A 12,514-nucleotide genomic window follows, 5' to 3' on the forward strand; every position below is an offset into this window, starting at 1 on the left:
TAATGCAGCCGGTGTCGATCTTCTAGTTATGGTCAGCGATGTAGTTTTGTTGTGATGCTCATAGTTTCGATGTGGTGTAACGGGTGCATTGACAGTGGGAACTTTTACATGCACACACAACTCCCCAAAATGTGCTTATTGAAAAAACCCGTGGTTGCATGCAAACCAATAACCAACGCATGTATTCCACATTCACAGGGTTATCCCCAGTAGTGATTTGTGTGTCCTGTCAGAACAAATACCAGATTGCAAATATGACGCTTCATAATTCAACGAAAAGTTGTATTCCCACTCGACAACATCAAAACGCATCTTACACACTCCTGTCTGTCAAATGATCTGACAAGGCCTCTCTATTCTAGTGTGTGTGTTCTTGAGCCTCTTATTGTCATGAAACGCATGTATAGATCATAGCATATATTTACATCCAGGGCACTTGAAGTTCCAGTCCTGTTGGTTTCGCGGTGCAGAACTCATTTGCAAGGCTATAACTTTGCCAAGCTGAATATCTCGCTCGTCTGTGTCGCTATAGGCACATTTCTATGCTGAGGCTTAATCTGTTACGTATGTAAAGTTGTTACTACCATAACACCATATTCATGTGTTTAATAATTACAATAACAGGCTCCGTTTAATATCTGCCAAAAGCTTCTCTGTAATTGTACATTTCTCTGGCGGAAAAGACATTGTGTTGGTTGTATAAATGAAACCTAAAGCATTAATCTGGCAAACATTTCACAATGTGTCATGTCACTTTTTGGTATTTAGAAAAAGTGGCGAAATGTAATTAAGGGGAAAATACATGTGGTATGTTTTTTTTTTTTTTTTTACTCTATGTACTTTTCATGATATCCCTTCTAATATTCCCCAACATTTCTTGTAATTTTAAAGCTTTATGCTCTTTGAAAATCAAGGCAAAGTTTGCACTCATTTTAGATTTATCAAGAATCTCTACTCTGTGTCCAGACAAGATGGCAATAAAAAAGCCTCGCTTTTTCAAGAAGTTAGCGCCAAAAATTACAATCCCATTCCTTACTAACCATTCAACATATTATCATTTACATTTATGCATTTGGCAAAACCTTGTACCTGATGTCACATACAATGAATTCAAGGAATACAGTTGATCAAATGGATTTCCAGATTGCAGTTGTGGCCTTGCTGTTGCTAGTGCCATACTTGTCGAGTTTGACGATTTTGTGTGTATGTGTGTGTGTCAATTTTATGCATATGTAAATTTGAACTGATGTCTGTATATATTATCTGTTACTGTAATTACAGTAATAAACCAAGTGACTGTTTTCTTCTTTGCTTTAGCTGTTGATTGAAACTCTTGAGCACGACGCATACTGTACATTTTGGAGGAAAACTGGGCATTTTGCTCATAATATATGCATTTAATATAAACTATATAATATACTGAAAATAAATTGACCCAAGATAGATGTTTGATCCAAGATGGCTAATTTAATATAGAGAAAGTGTTGAAATATTTGATCTATTCCATAGAAAACAATTGTGGAACAAGTTTGAATATTATAAAAGCCAGATGTGTTTGAAGGCCTTATGGCTGTGACTACAAAGGTCAAGATGAGAAGTTTGTATTCCTTTTTGTTTGATGGAGGGAGGGATATGGGATAAAACCACAAAAGGACATTTGTTTTGAAGAATTGTTCATTCTGAAAACACAAAATGGAGACTTATATTGTATTATGTTGCAAATATTGTTTGAACGCTGTGTCCATTAAAATATGAGGAAAAAAAAGATGAGAAGTTTGTGCACTCACTGAGCAGTTTTTGCATAGGCAGCGGTTTTAAGTAAATGACGAGTGACAGTGAGAGAATAAGACCATTGTTAAGAGGTGTCACGTGGACGTTTCTTGCCTCAGAAGAGTTGATTGTCCTTGGAGAATGTTACATGTTGCCTGTGAGAGGCTTGACCATCTATTAGCAGAATGCCACAATTAGAGAGAAAAGCAAAAGATGTAGAACTTAATGCTGGGAAAACAGTTCGGGTGAATCCTAGCAGACGTTGTCACTTGGGTATTGCAAAATAACACGAGAAAAAGGTACACTGAAAAAAATGATACTTTGGACCAACCTAAAAAATTACTGTAATTTGTTACAACTAAATTTATTAGTCTTTCTCAAGCTATATTTTTGATTTGGTTTAAACTTTAATTTTTAATTTAATAGCAATCAAAATAGTTATTCTGCTCAACAAAAAGTTAAATGACTCTGAAGCAGTGTTAAAGTTAATGAGATAATTAAGTGATTCATTGACTGATGATTGAGCATTATTGAAGACACCTGATGTTAACAAGCAGAATCACTGAAGGAGAAAAAAAATATTTTTAAGTCGCCGTTATGATGATCAGTGTGTGTTTTAGTTGGACTCTTGACCCTTAAATCATTAACTTTTAATGTTGTCTGGCTACTGACAGCCAGATGAACAACTAGAAAAGGTGATCTGATGGTGTTGGTTGAGTTTTAACATAATCATTATTTCACAATCATTTGACCTGAATCAACTCATATTGAGTCCCATTTAGGTTTACTTTATTAATTATACCAGCACTGGCCTTGTTCAGCATAATATTTTTAGCTTTTTCAATGAAATCCAAATTATCAATTCAATAAAAAGAAAACTTCAAAACCACTTATGTTGGCACACACAGACATCAATAATTAGCGTATGAATCTCAGCAATGGTGACAAACAGATCACCTCTGAGCACAAGCTCATTATTTATTCATGCAGCAATGCATGCTGGGAGCCATGAATGAGTTTTGATTGGTGGCACCCAGAATGCACTGCAACATGCTTATTATTGTCACCATTGATGAGATTCACAGGCTGATTCTTGATGTCTGTGTGTCTAAAAACGAAATAGAATCAATAAATTATTTATTGTACATGAGACATGTTTAAAAAAATCTTTGGATTTCATTGTAAAAGGTAAAAATATTATGCTGTACAAGGGCAGTGCTGCTATAATTAATAAAGTAAACCTAAATTGGACTCAATATGAGTTCAGTGATTCAGGTCAAATCATTGTGAAATAATGATTGTTAAAACACAACAAACACCATCAGATCACCTTTTCTAGTTGTTCATCCGGCTGTTATAACTCACGTACAACAGCCAAACATAATCTAAAGTTAATGATTTAAGAGTCAAGAGTCCAACTAAAACACAGACTGATCTCCATAACGGTGACTTAAAAATATTTTTTTCTCCTTCAGAGATTCTGCTTGTTAACATCAGGTGTCTTCAATAATGCTCAATCATCACTCAATTAATCACTTAATTATCTCATTAATTATCTCATTAACTTTAACACCCCTTCAGTGTTACTTTAACTTTTTGTTGAGCAGAATAACTTGATTGATATTAAATTAAAATTTAAAGTTTAAACCAAATCAAAAATATAGATTGAGAAAAACTAATACATTTAGCTGTAACAAATTACAGTAATTTTTTTAAGTTGGTCCAAAGTATAATTTTTTTGTGTTTGTTATTTGCTTTAAGGAAAACTGAACAAAACAGGTTTAAATCAGAAACTGTGATTTTCACTTTAGGCCAATATAAAAATGCACTTTAAATGAACGACACAGTAGTTTCACTTTTTTCAGTGATATAATAATTGCATCATGGCCGAATGAAGATTCAGATGTTCTGCATGCATCTCGGCTTTGTTGCTCTGTTCAATAAAGTCTTATTTTGACTTCTGGAAATATTGAGCTTCATTTGCATGAGAGATGATTTTTCTCCACAACAAAAGTCAACAGGCCGATGATCCGATCACATCCTGAGCAAATGGGCAAACATTGTAGAATGGGGGCAAGTGAGGGACCTCGAGAAACGTCTCGGGCAACGGGGCGTCTCAACATCATTAGCATGCAGACCACAGCTGTTAAAGCAGGAGCGACTGCATTTACATACGGATTAAACTAAACTATTTCATCTTCAATGTCCTCTTCATTTTATCTTACAACACCCTATAGCCTATATCAAATAAAACAGTCAAATATCAGACAACTGCGGTATATGATTTTAGACAAAGGAGTAAATTAGCCTATTGTTCCTCAATGCTCTGTACTGAAATTGAGTCGTTTGTGAGACTATACGGAAGCGTATTGCATTCACTTGAGGAAAAAAAATCTACTCTGTTTTTCTGAATTAACGAGTTAATTATCTCAGAATTACGAGATAATTTTTCATGGGAAAAAAGTTTTTGCTCTGTTTTTCTGAATTAATGACTTAATTATCTCAAAATTATGAATGACTCATTAATTCATAAAAACAGTGAAAAAATGTTTTTCAAGAAAGAATTCTCTCATAATTCTGAGATATTAACTCGTTAATTCAGAAAAACAGAGCAAAAAAAAAAATTTCATGAAAAAATATCTCGTAATTCTGAGATATTAACTTGTTAATTCAGAAAAACAGAGCAACAACTTTTTTCATGAAAAAATATCTCGTAATTCTGAGATATTAACTCGTTAATTTAGAAAAACAGAGCATAAAAACATTTTCATGAAAAAATATCTCGTAATTCTGAGATAATTAACTCGTTAATTCAGAAAAACAAAGCAAAAAAAAAAAATTTATGAAAAAATATCTCGTAATTCTGAGATAACTCGTTAATTCAGAAAAACAGCAAAAACTTTTTTTTCATGAAAAAATATCTCGTAATTCTGAGATAACTCGTTAATTCAGAAAAACAGAGTAGATTTTTTTCCTCAAGTGAATGTAAGGTCATATCTTCCTAAATATAATTTTGCTGAAATTGGATTATTATGGTACTATAACTATTATAAAAATATTTAACTATGCCTTAATGTAAACCAAACATATAAATACTCATTATAGTATCAGGCTATGACCAGTATTGGGGGTAAAACATTACAAGTAACGTGAGTAAAGTTACGTAATCAGATTACTTTTTTCAAGTAACGCATTACTTTTAAGTTTACAATAAAATATCTGAGTTACTTTTTCAAACAAGTAACGCTATAGTTACTTTGTTTTCCCATGTATTGACTGAGAGCTCTCTTGTCCTCATGTTGAGAGGCTCATGCGTTGTGTGTGTGAACATGAGTTTCGGTATTGTAGTTCTAGAATAATTGTGCATTTATTAATCTCAATTGCAAAAAAAACAGATTCAGTTTTCCTCAAATTTAATAACAACAGTGAAATGCAAACTCAGAATTCTCTGCAATAATTAAATGTTAAGTAACACAAATACTTTATGTATTTAATCTCACTTTATTTAGCAATGTCTTTGCTGCTGACCTTCGATGATCCACTTCAACCATACTTATAAAAAAATACTTTAGAGAAACATCACATATGCTGAACCATCTACTGTACAGCTGCGAATATGCATTTTTCTTCGGCCTAAGGCTTATTCATTTCACTTTTGATAAAGGGCCTTTATGTTTGCCAAAATATAACTTTTTGTTTGTTATTAAAACACAATCAAGCCCAGCTCAGGTGAGAAAAAGTAATGCAAATGTAACGTAACTCATTACTTTCCAAAAAAAGTAACTAAGTAATGTAATTAGTTACTTTTTTTAGGGAGTAACGCATTATACATTACTTTAAAAGTAACTTTCCCCAAAACATGATAATAACAGTATTATAAACAAGCTAAACCTTGTACTTTAAATAAAATATTACACTATTTAAAGTGCTTATATACTGCACATGACCAAAGTCAAGTAAAACATTATATTAGTATACTTAAATTTACTACAGTTTCTTTTTAAAATGGTACATTTATAAAAACAATACCTCAAGAATCGATTTTGGCCCCTCTCTATTTTCATTATATCTGCTGCCTCTGGGATCTATTTTTAGAAAACATGGAGTGTCGTATCATTTTTACGCCGATGATACCCAAATCTATCTGCCTTTCAGGAAAAATGATAGATTGGCCATGACTGCTCTTTCCTCTTGTCTAGATGAGGTTAAATCCTGGTTATCTCTAAATTTGTTATCCTTAAATAAGGAGAAAACTGAAGTAATTGTTTTTGGCCCTTCTGAAAATACGAAAACACTTAACCTGGATTTGGGGTCACTATCGACTTTCCTCCTTTTCTCGCAGGCACGGAATCTGGGTGTTATCCTGGATGACTCTTTAAAATTTGATAAACAAACTTCTTCAGTAGTTGGGTCCAGTTTTCATCAGCTCCGTCTACTTGCAAAAATTAAACATTTCCTTATACTGATAAGACTTTGGAGATGGCAGTGCATGCTTTTATTTCGTCACGTCTTGACTATTGCAATTTGTTATACTGTGGCATTTCTACGGCCCAAATTGCCCGTCTCCAGTTAGTTCAAAATGCTGCCTCAAGATTTCTGTTGAAAAAGAAGAAAAGGGATCACGCCACTCCACTTTTAAAGGCCATTCATTGGTTGCCAGTGCAATTTAGAATACATTTTAAAATTCTACTATTTGTTTTTAAATCACTGCACTTTCAGTCACCTGGCTACCTATCTGTAGCCTGACTACGTCAGACTTCGTACTTCCGCTCAATTTCATTTCGCTTCTGTACTCAGTCTGAGACAGCGGCCTATCAATCCGTTCCCTTTCAAGGCGGTCACTTCGACATTACGTCATACTGACGTATATGGGAACTCTTCCCTTCTCCATTTTCACTGAAATCTTATAGGTTAACGCCAGCTGGAGACAGCTGGCCAATTGACGCAAAACATGCAAATGCTGACCGGTCCGCGGGCAGTATAAATAGCATGGGCGCGACAATTACGTCAGAATCTCTTTCTTCACGCTAGAAGTCTTATCTAAAGTCATCGTGGAAGTTGCAATAGAGGTTACTCACCATGTTTCCTCCCCGCATCCGATGGCTGCTACATGCCAGATATGTGCGGTATTGACTCGCTCTACCCAAACAAGGATCTACCGAGGCCGCACTCACGGACGACAGGCATGTGCCGGTCTACCAGTGCGCGCCCTCGTAAACCCGGGCATCAGCAGGGATGAGGCCCACTGCCACCAGCGGCCGCTGGTGGGCCCTCTCACGCCCAAAGAAAAGTTTCATAGTCGTTCTCCCCTGTGGCCCAGTGGCGGAATTCGAAGCCTTCGCGCGAGAGACCCGTGTTCGATCCCGGCTCTCGCAGCAGATGCATTTTAACCTGCCCGTCGCCTCTCCGGTCCTTTTCGCGGGCTCGCTAGAAGGACTCGACGCGATAGGCTTCGTCGGAAAGGATACTTTTATTATTTTACTTAGCCCGGTATCTAACAGCCAGGCTACTTCGATAAAAGATTCCGCCTTAACGACGTCCTATGGTAAGTCATGCGAAGACGCATCCAGAGAGACGAGGCAAGGCCATGGCTCTGTGTCTAAAGGCGCGAATGTGGTTGTTTCCCCCTGTGGCTCAGTGGCGAAACCCAAAGCCGTCGTACGGGAGACCTGTGTTCGATCCCAGCTCTCGCAGCAGATACAATTTAGTCTCGCCGCGCCGTTGGCAGAGGGCGGGACCGGGAATGTGGCGACACAGGCCACGGAGAGCGCCACGCCAGGACGCCCCGCTCTGGTGATGGAGGTGCACAGCTTACAGCTTATGTCGTCAGGCTGCCCTGTATCCTTCAGTGCAACTGGCCATTCTGATTTAACCACGTATCCACAGTTGTTGTCGCTACGCCACTGACGCTGTGTTTATGTTCACACTGCACACTGATATGTGCTATGATTTGTGCCTTTATATATTGCCCTGTTTCTTTCAGTGCGAATGGCTATTCTGATTACCACGTATTCACAGTTGTTGTCGCTATGCCACTGACGCTGTGTTTATGTTCACACTGCACACTGATATGTGCTAAGATTTGCGCCGTTATATGCTGCCCTGTTTCTTCAGTGCAAATGGCTATTCTGATTACCACGTGTTCACAGTTGTTGTGCGATAAAATGACGCTGTGTTTACGTGCACTCTACACACTGATATGTGTTCATGATCCATGCCGCTATAAATTGCCCTGTATCCTCAGTGCAACTGGCTATTCTGATTCACAGTTGTGCGATGCCACTGACGCTGTGTTTATGTACACTGATATGTGTGTGTTATGCTTATGCCACGATATTGCCCTGTACCCTTCAGTGCAACTGGCTATTCTGATTACTATGTATTCACAGTTGTTGCGTTGCAACGGATGCTGTGTTACGTACACACTACGCACTGTTATGTGTATGATTTATGCCATTATATATTGCCCTGTTCCTTATCCTTCAGTGCAAATGGCTATTCCGATTACTACGTATTCACAGTCGTGCGATGCAACTGACGCTGTGTTACGTACACACTGTACACTGCGTTATGAATTTTGCCGTTGTTGCCCTGTATCCTTCAGTGCAAATGGCTATTCTGATTACTACGTATTCACAGTTGTTGTGCGATGCAACTGACGCTGTGTTTATGTACACACTATGTGTTATGAATTTTGCCGTTGTATATTGCCCTGTATCCTTCAGTGCAAATAACTATTCTGATTACTACGTATTCACAGTGTGGCGCGATGCAACTGACACTGTGTTACGTACATACAACTCACTGTTATGTGTAATGATTTATGCCATTATATATTGCCCTGTGTCCTTCAGTGCAAATGGCTATTCTGATTACGTACACAGTTGTTGTGCGGTGCAACTGATGCCGTGTCTATGTACACTCTACACACTGTATGTGTTATGATTTATGCCGTTGTACATTGCCCTGTGTCCTTCAGTGCAAATGGCTATTCTGATTACGTACACAGTTGTTGTGCGGTGCAACTGATGCTGTGTACACGCTACGCACTGATGTGCTATGTTTACGCCGCTAAATATTGCCCTGTATCATCAGTGCAACCGGCTATTCTGACTTACTATGTATTCACAGTCGATGTCGCGATGCCTCTGACGCTGTGTTTTTGTACACACTAATGTGACTATGCTATCGCGTTGCCCTGTATCCTTCAGTGCACCTAGCTATCCTATCTAACTGTGCATAGTCACAGTTTGTCGATACGGCGACTTGCACTGCATCTGTGTCCACACTGAAGCGATTATGCAGTTATGTTGCTAACGTAACTGACCATTATGTGAACTGTGCATATTCATGCAGTTTCGGTCGCTTTGTCCACTTGCACCGCATTATACACTCAGATGTTTGAAATGTGCACACTGATGGGTAATGCTGTTATGTTGCCCTCTATCCTTCAGTGCAACATCCAGCTATCCTATCTAACTGCATATTCAGTTCTGTCGCTATGGCGACTACACAGCACGTACAAGGACGTGTTTTTGCTATTTTGTTGCCCTGTTTCCTTCAGTGCAAAACTAGCTATCCTAATCTAACCGTGCATATTCACAGTTCTGGATGTATGTACGTAAACGGATGTGTTATGCTGTAATGCTGCCCTGTTTCCTTCAGTGCTGCTAGCCATCCTAATCTAACTATGCATCTTAGTTTCTGTCTCTACAGTTTCTGTTGCTACAGCGACTTACGCTGCGTTATGTACATGCAAGGATGCGCTATTCCTTACTCACTTGTGTTATGCTGCCATGTTGCCCTGTATCTTCAGTGCAACTATCCCAGTCAAACTGTGCATATTCACAGTCTCCGTCGATACGGCGACATGCGCTGCATTTATTTACAAATGGATGTGTTCATGCAGCGATGTTGCCCTGTATCCTTCAGCCTAATATGGAGCTAACTGCGTGTATTAAGTTGGCGCTACAGCGACCTATGCTGGACGTGCATGTGCTACGCTGTTATATTGCCCCGTTCCTATCAGGGCAACTGGTTATTCTGTGCTAACTCATATATTCACAGTTGTAGCTACAGTTATGACTGTGTTTGTGTGCCTACTGCTGTACTATGCTATTATGGGGCTACTTTCTAACTGCGTATATTCACAGTTGTCGTCGCTACGGCCACTGGCACTGTGTTTATGTACATTCAGTTATGTGTTGATTTGCACTTCTGTACATTGGCTATAGAATATCGGCTATGTTCTACAAAGTGGCACCCCAGCCCCAAGCTGTGGAACCTTCTTGTGTGTCCGCTGCTGGGTCCTTAGTTGAGCAAGACACTTCACACTGACAAGTGCTGAGACGGAGCTCTCCCTGAGATGGCCTTACCACCGGCTTTCGCCCCAGCGAAGCACTTGGAGACTTACGCTCATTTTAGTGAATGTTGTCGCATTGTCTCGGACCTGATGACTGCAGCGTCACTCTCAGTCCGATACCTAGCTACGTTCCGAAGTCGCTTACACCGTTCAGAGCACAGGTTGATCCCTGTCCGCCTTATCTGCTGAGTTTCAGCCTCGCATGATGCCGATGCTCAGAGTGATGTTGGCCCTGTAAGGGATTTGTGGATGTACGTGGATCACTAGGCAGCAGTCTACCAGCTGTTTGTGTGCTTGGTGGATGGTACTAGGGACGTGCTGTTTTATACAGAGACTTTCTCTCTGAATTTGACGCTTTAAATGGTTGCTTAATGCCTACGGGATTTAGGTATGCTGTCTTCTCAGAACACATTCGCCAGGGTTCCAAGTTTGATGCACCACCTTAGCGTCGTGGGTTCGGTGAGTTTTATCGATGTACTCATGAAACTGTTACCACCAGCTGTGCAGTAGTCTGTATTGCAGAGTTAACTTTGCTGCTAACTCTGTGTTATGACTATAAGGTTACATAGCTGTTTCCACATTACGCAGTAGTTCCAACGTACTGTTAACTCTGTGTGTGGCTTAAGGTTATGCAGCTGTCACCGCTATGCCGTCGACACTGTGTTAGCTCTTGTGCTCGAGTGCTTATGGTGTTGTGCTGCCCTGTCCAGTGCAGCCTTCGCCTCATTGCAGTGGATGCGCAACTTGGTAAGCCGGAGCAGACGTTGGTCTAGTTTTGCCTATCAGTTTTAAGTGCTCCTAGCGGCGCTGCTGGCTTAGAACTGTTGTTCCTGTGGGAGTGTAGTTTGACCCCGTTCAGGGCTTATCTTCACTGCGCTCACGGCGGGATTCTAAACAGTTCCCATATACGTCAGTATGACGTAATGTCGAAGTGACCGCCTTGAAAGGGAACGTCTCCGGTTACAATCGTAACCTCGGTTCCCTGAGAGGCGGGAACGAGACATTACGTCAACCGCCGTGCTCGCCGTTTGATCAGCTGTGCTAGCATTCAGTCTTGATTCTGACGTAATTGTCGCGCCCATGCTATTTATACTGCCCGCGGACCGGTCAGCATTTGCATGTTTTGCTTCAATTGGCCAGCTGTCTCCAGCTGGCGTTAACCTATAAGATTTCAGTGAAAATGGAGAAGGGAGGAGTTTCCAAATACGTCAGTATGACATAATGTCTCGTTCCCGCCTCTCAGGGAACCGAGGTTACGATAGTAACCGGAGACGTTTTCCTCCAGCCTGATAACAGCCGGCCAATCAACGAACAGAGGGCGGGCTGAGAGCCGTGACGTAGTCGCTAAGCGCCGAGTTTAATGCTGCGTTCCAGGCAGGTTTTTGAGCACGTAAATCACGACTTCAAACCACGACTCACGACTTTGTAGCGTTCCAGGCCAGTCACGCCAAACTACCTGCGCGCAAGGAATTGTGGTAGCTAGATGTAAACAAACCATTGTTGTTTTGTATGATTTCGCGGGCTATGTGACGTCAGAGCTCGTATCTGGGAGTGCATCGATCTAGTACGAGTTCACGGGTGGGAAGTCACGGGTTTGACTGCCGTTCCAGTGCACTTTCACGGGTATAAGGTTGGAAAAACACGGGTTACAGGTTGCCTGGAACGCGGCATAAGATTAGGTCAGGGAAATCGAAAACGACCGCGGATATGGAGACGCGGATGCAATTCGCTCAGTTGTGGAGAATATTTCCGGCATTAGCAAACTGAAGCCCGAACAAGAAGAGTGTGTATTAAACATTTTGAATGGAGGTGATGTTGTGGCCCTACTCCCTTTGGGAAAAGTTGAATTGATCAACTATTACCGATCGTCAGCGAGAAACTGGGGAGCCTTTTGACAGGTCAGTGTCTCCTTTCTTTTCCAGGTCTTAAATATTGCCATGACATGCTGTAATCTTGCAATTAAGTTGCAGCATTTCCGACAGACTCGAGATGAACAAAGAGCTGTGTTTAACAGAACTAATCCTAACTTTGACAGTTGGCTGCAAATATTTTTTTGTTTCTCTCTACTGTCAAATATCAGTTTAGAGGCCCTGATTGTACCGTGGATGCGTAGATTAACTTCGCATAATCTGCAAAAGTCGTTTACAGCCATGTTCACTCCGGTACTTCGCTCGCATCATCAAGTGTTTACAGCAGGTTTACAGTGGAAGTTCGATCATAGATTTGAGTTCGATGCATGATGTCTGTGGTTCGATGCGGCTGTGTCGGCGCATAACATACGTCATTAACTTATCTGATTGATTTTAAACTTCAGACAAGCGCCCCCTAGCGAGAGAGAAAACACTTCTCTATTATGCCATTCCAGACTCTGTCTACGAAGCA

Source organism: Rhinichthys klamathensis, unplaced genomic scaffold (genome assembly GCF_029890125.1).
Source record: "Rhinichthys klamathensis goyatoka isolate OS25496 unplaced genomic scaffold, OSU_Roscu_1.1 h1tg000188l_1, whole genome shotgun sequence".
NCBI lineage: Eukaryota > Metazoa > Chordata > Actinopteri > Cypriniformes > Leuciscidae > Rhinichthys > Rhinichthys klamathensis.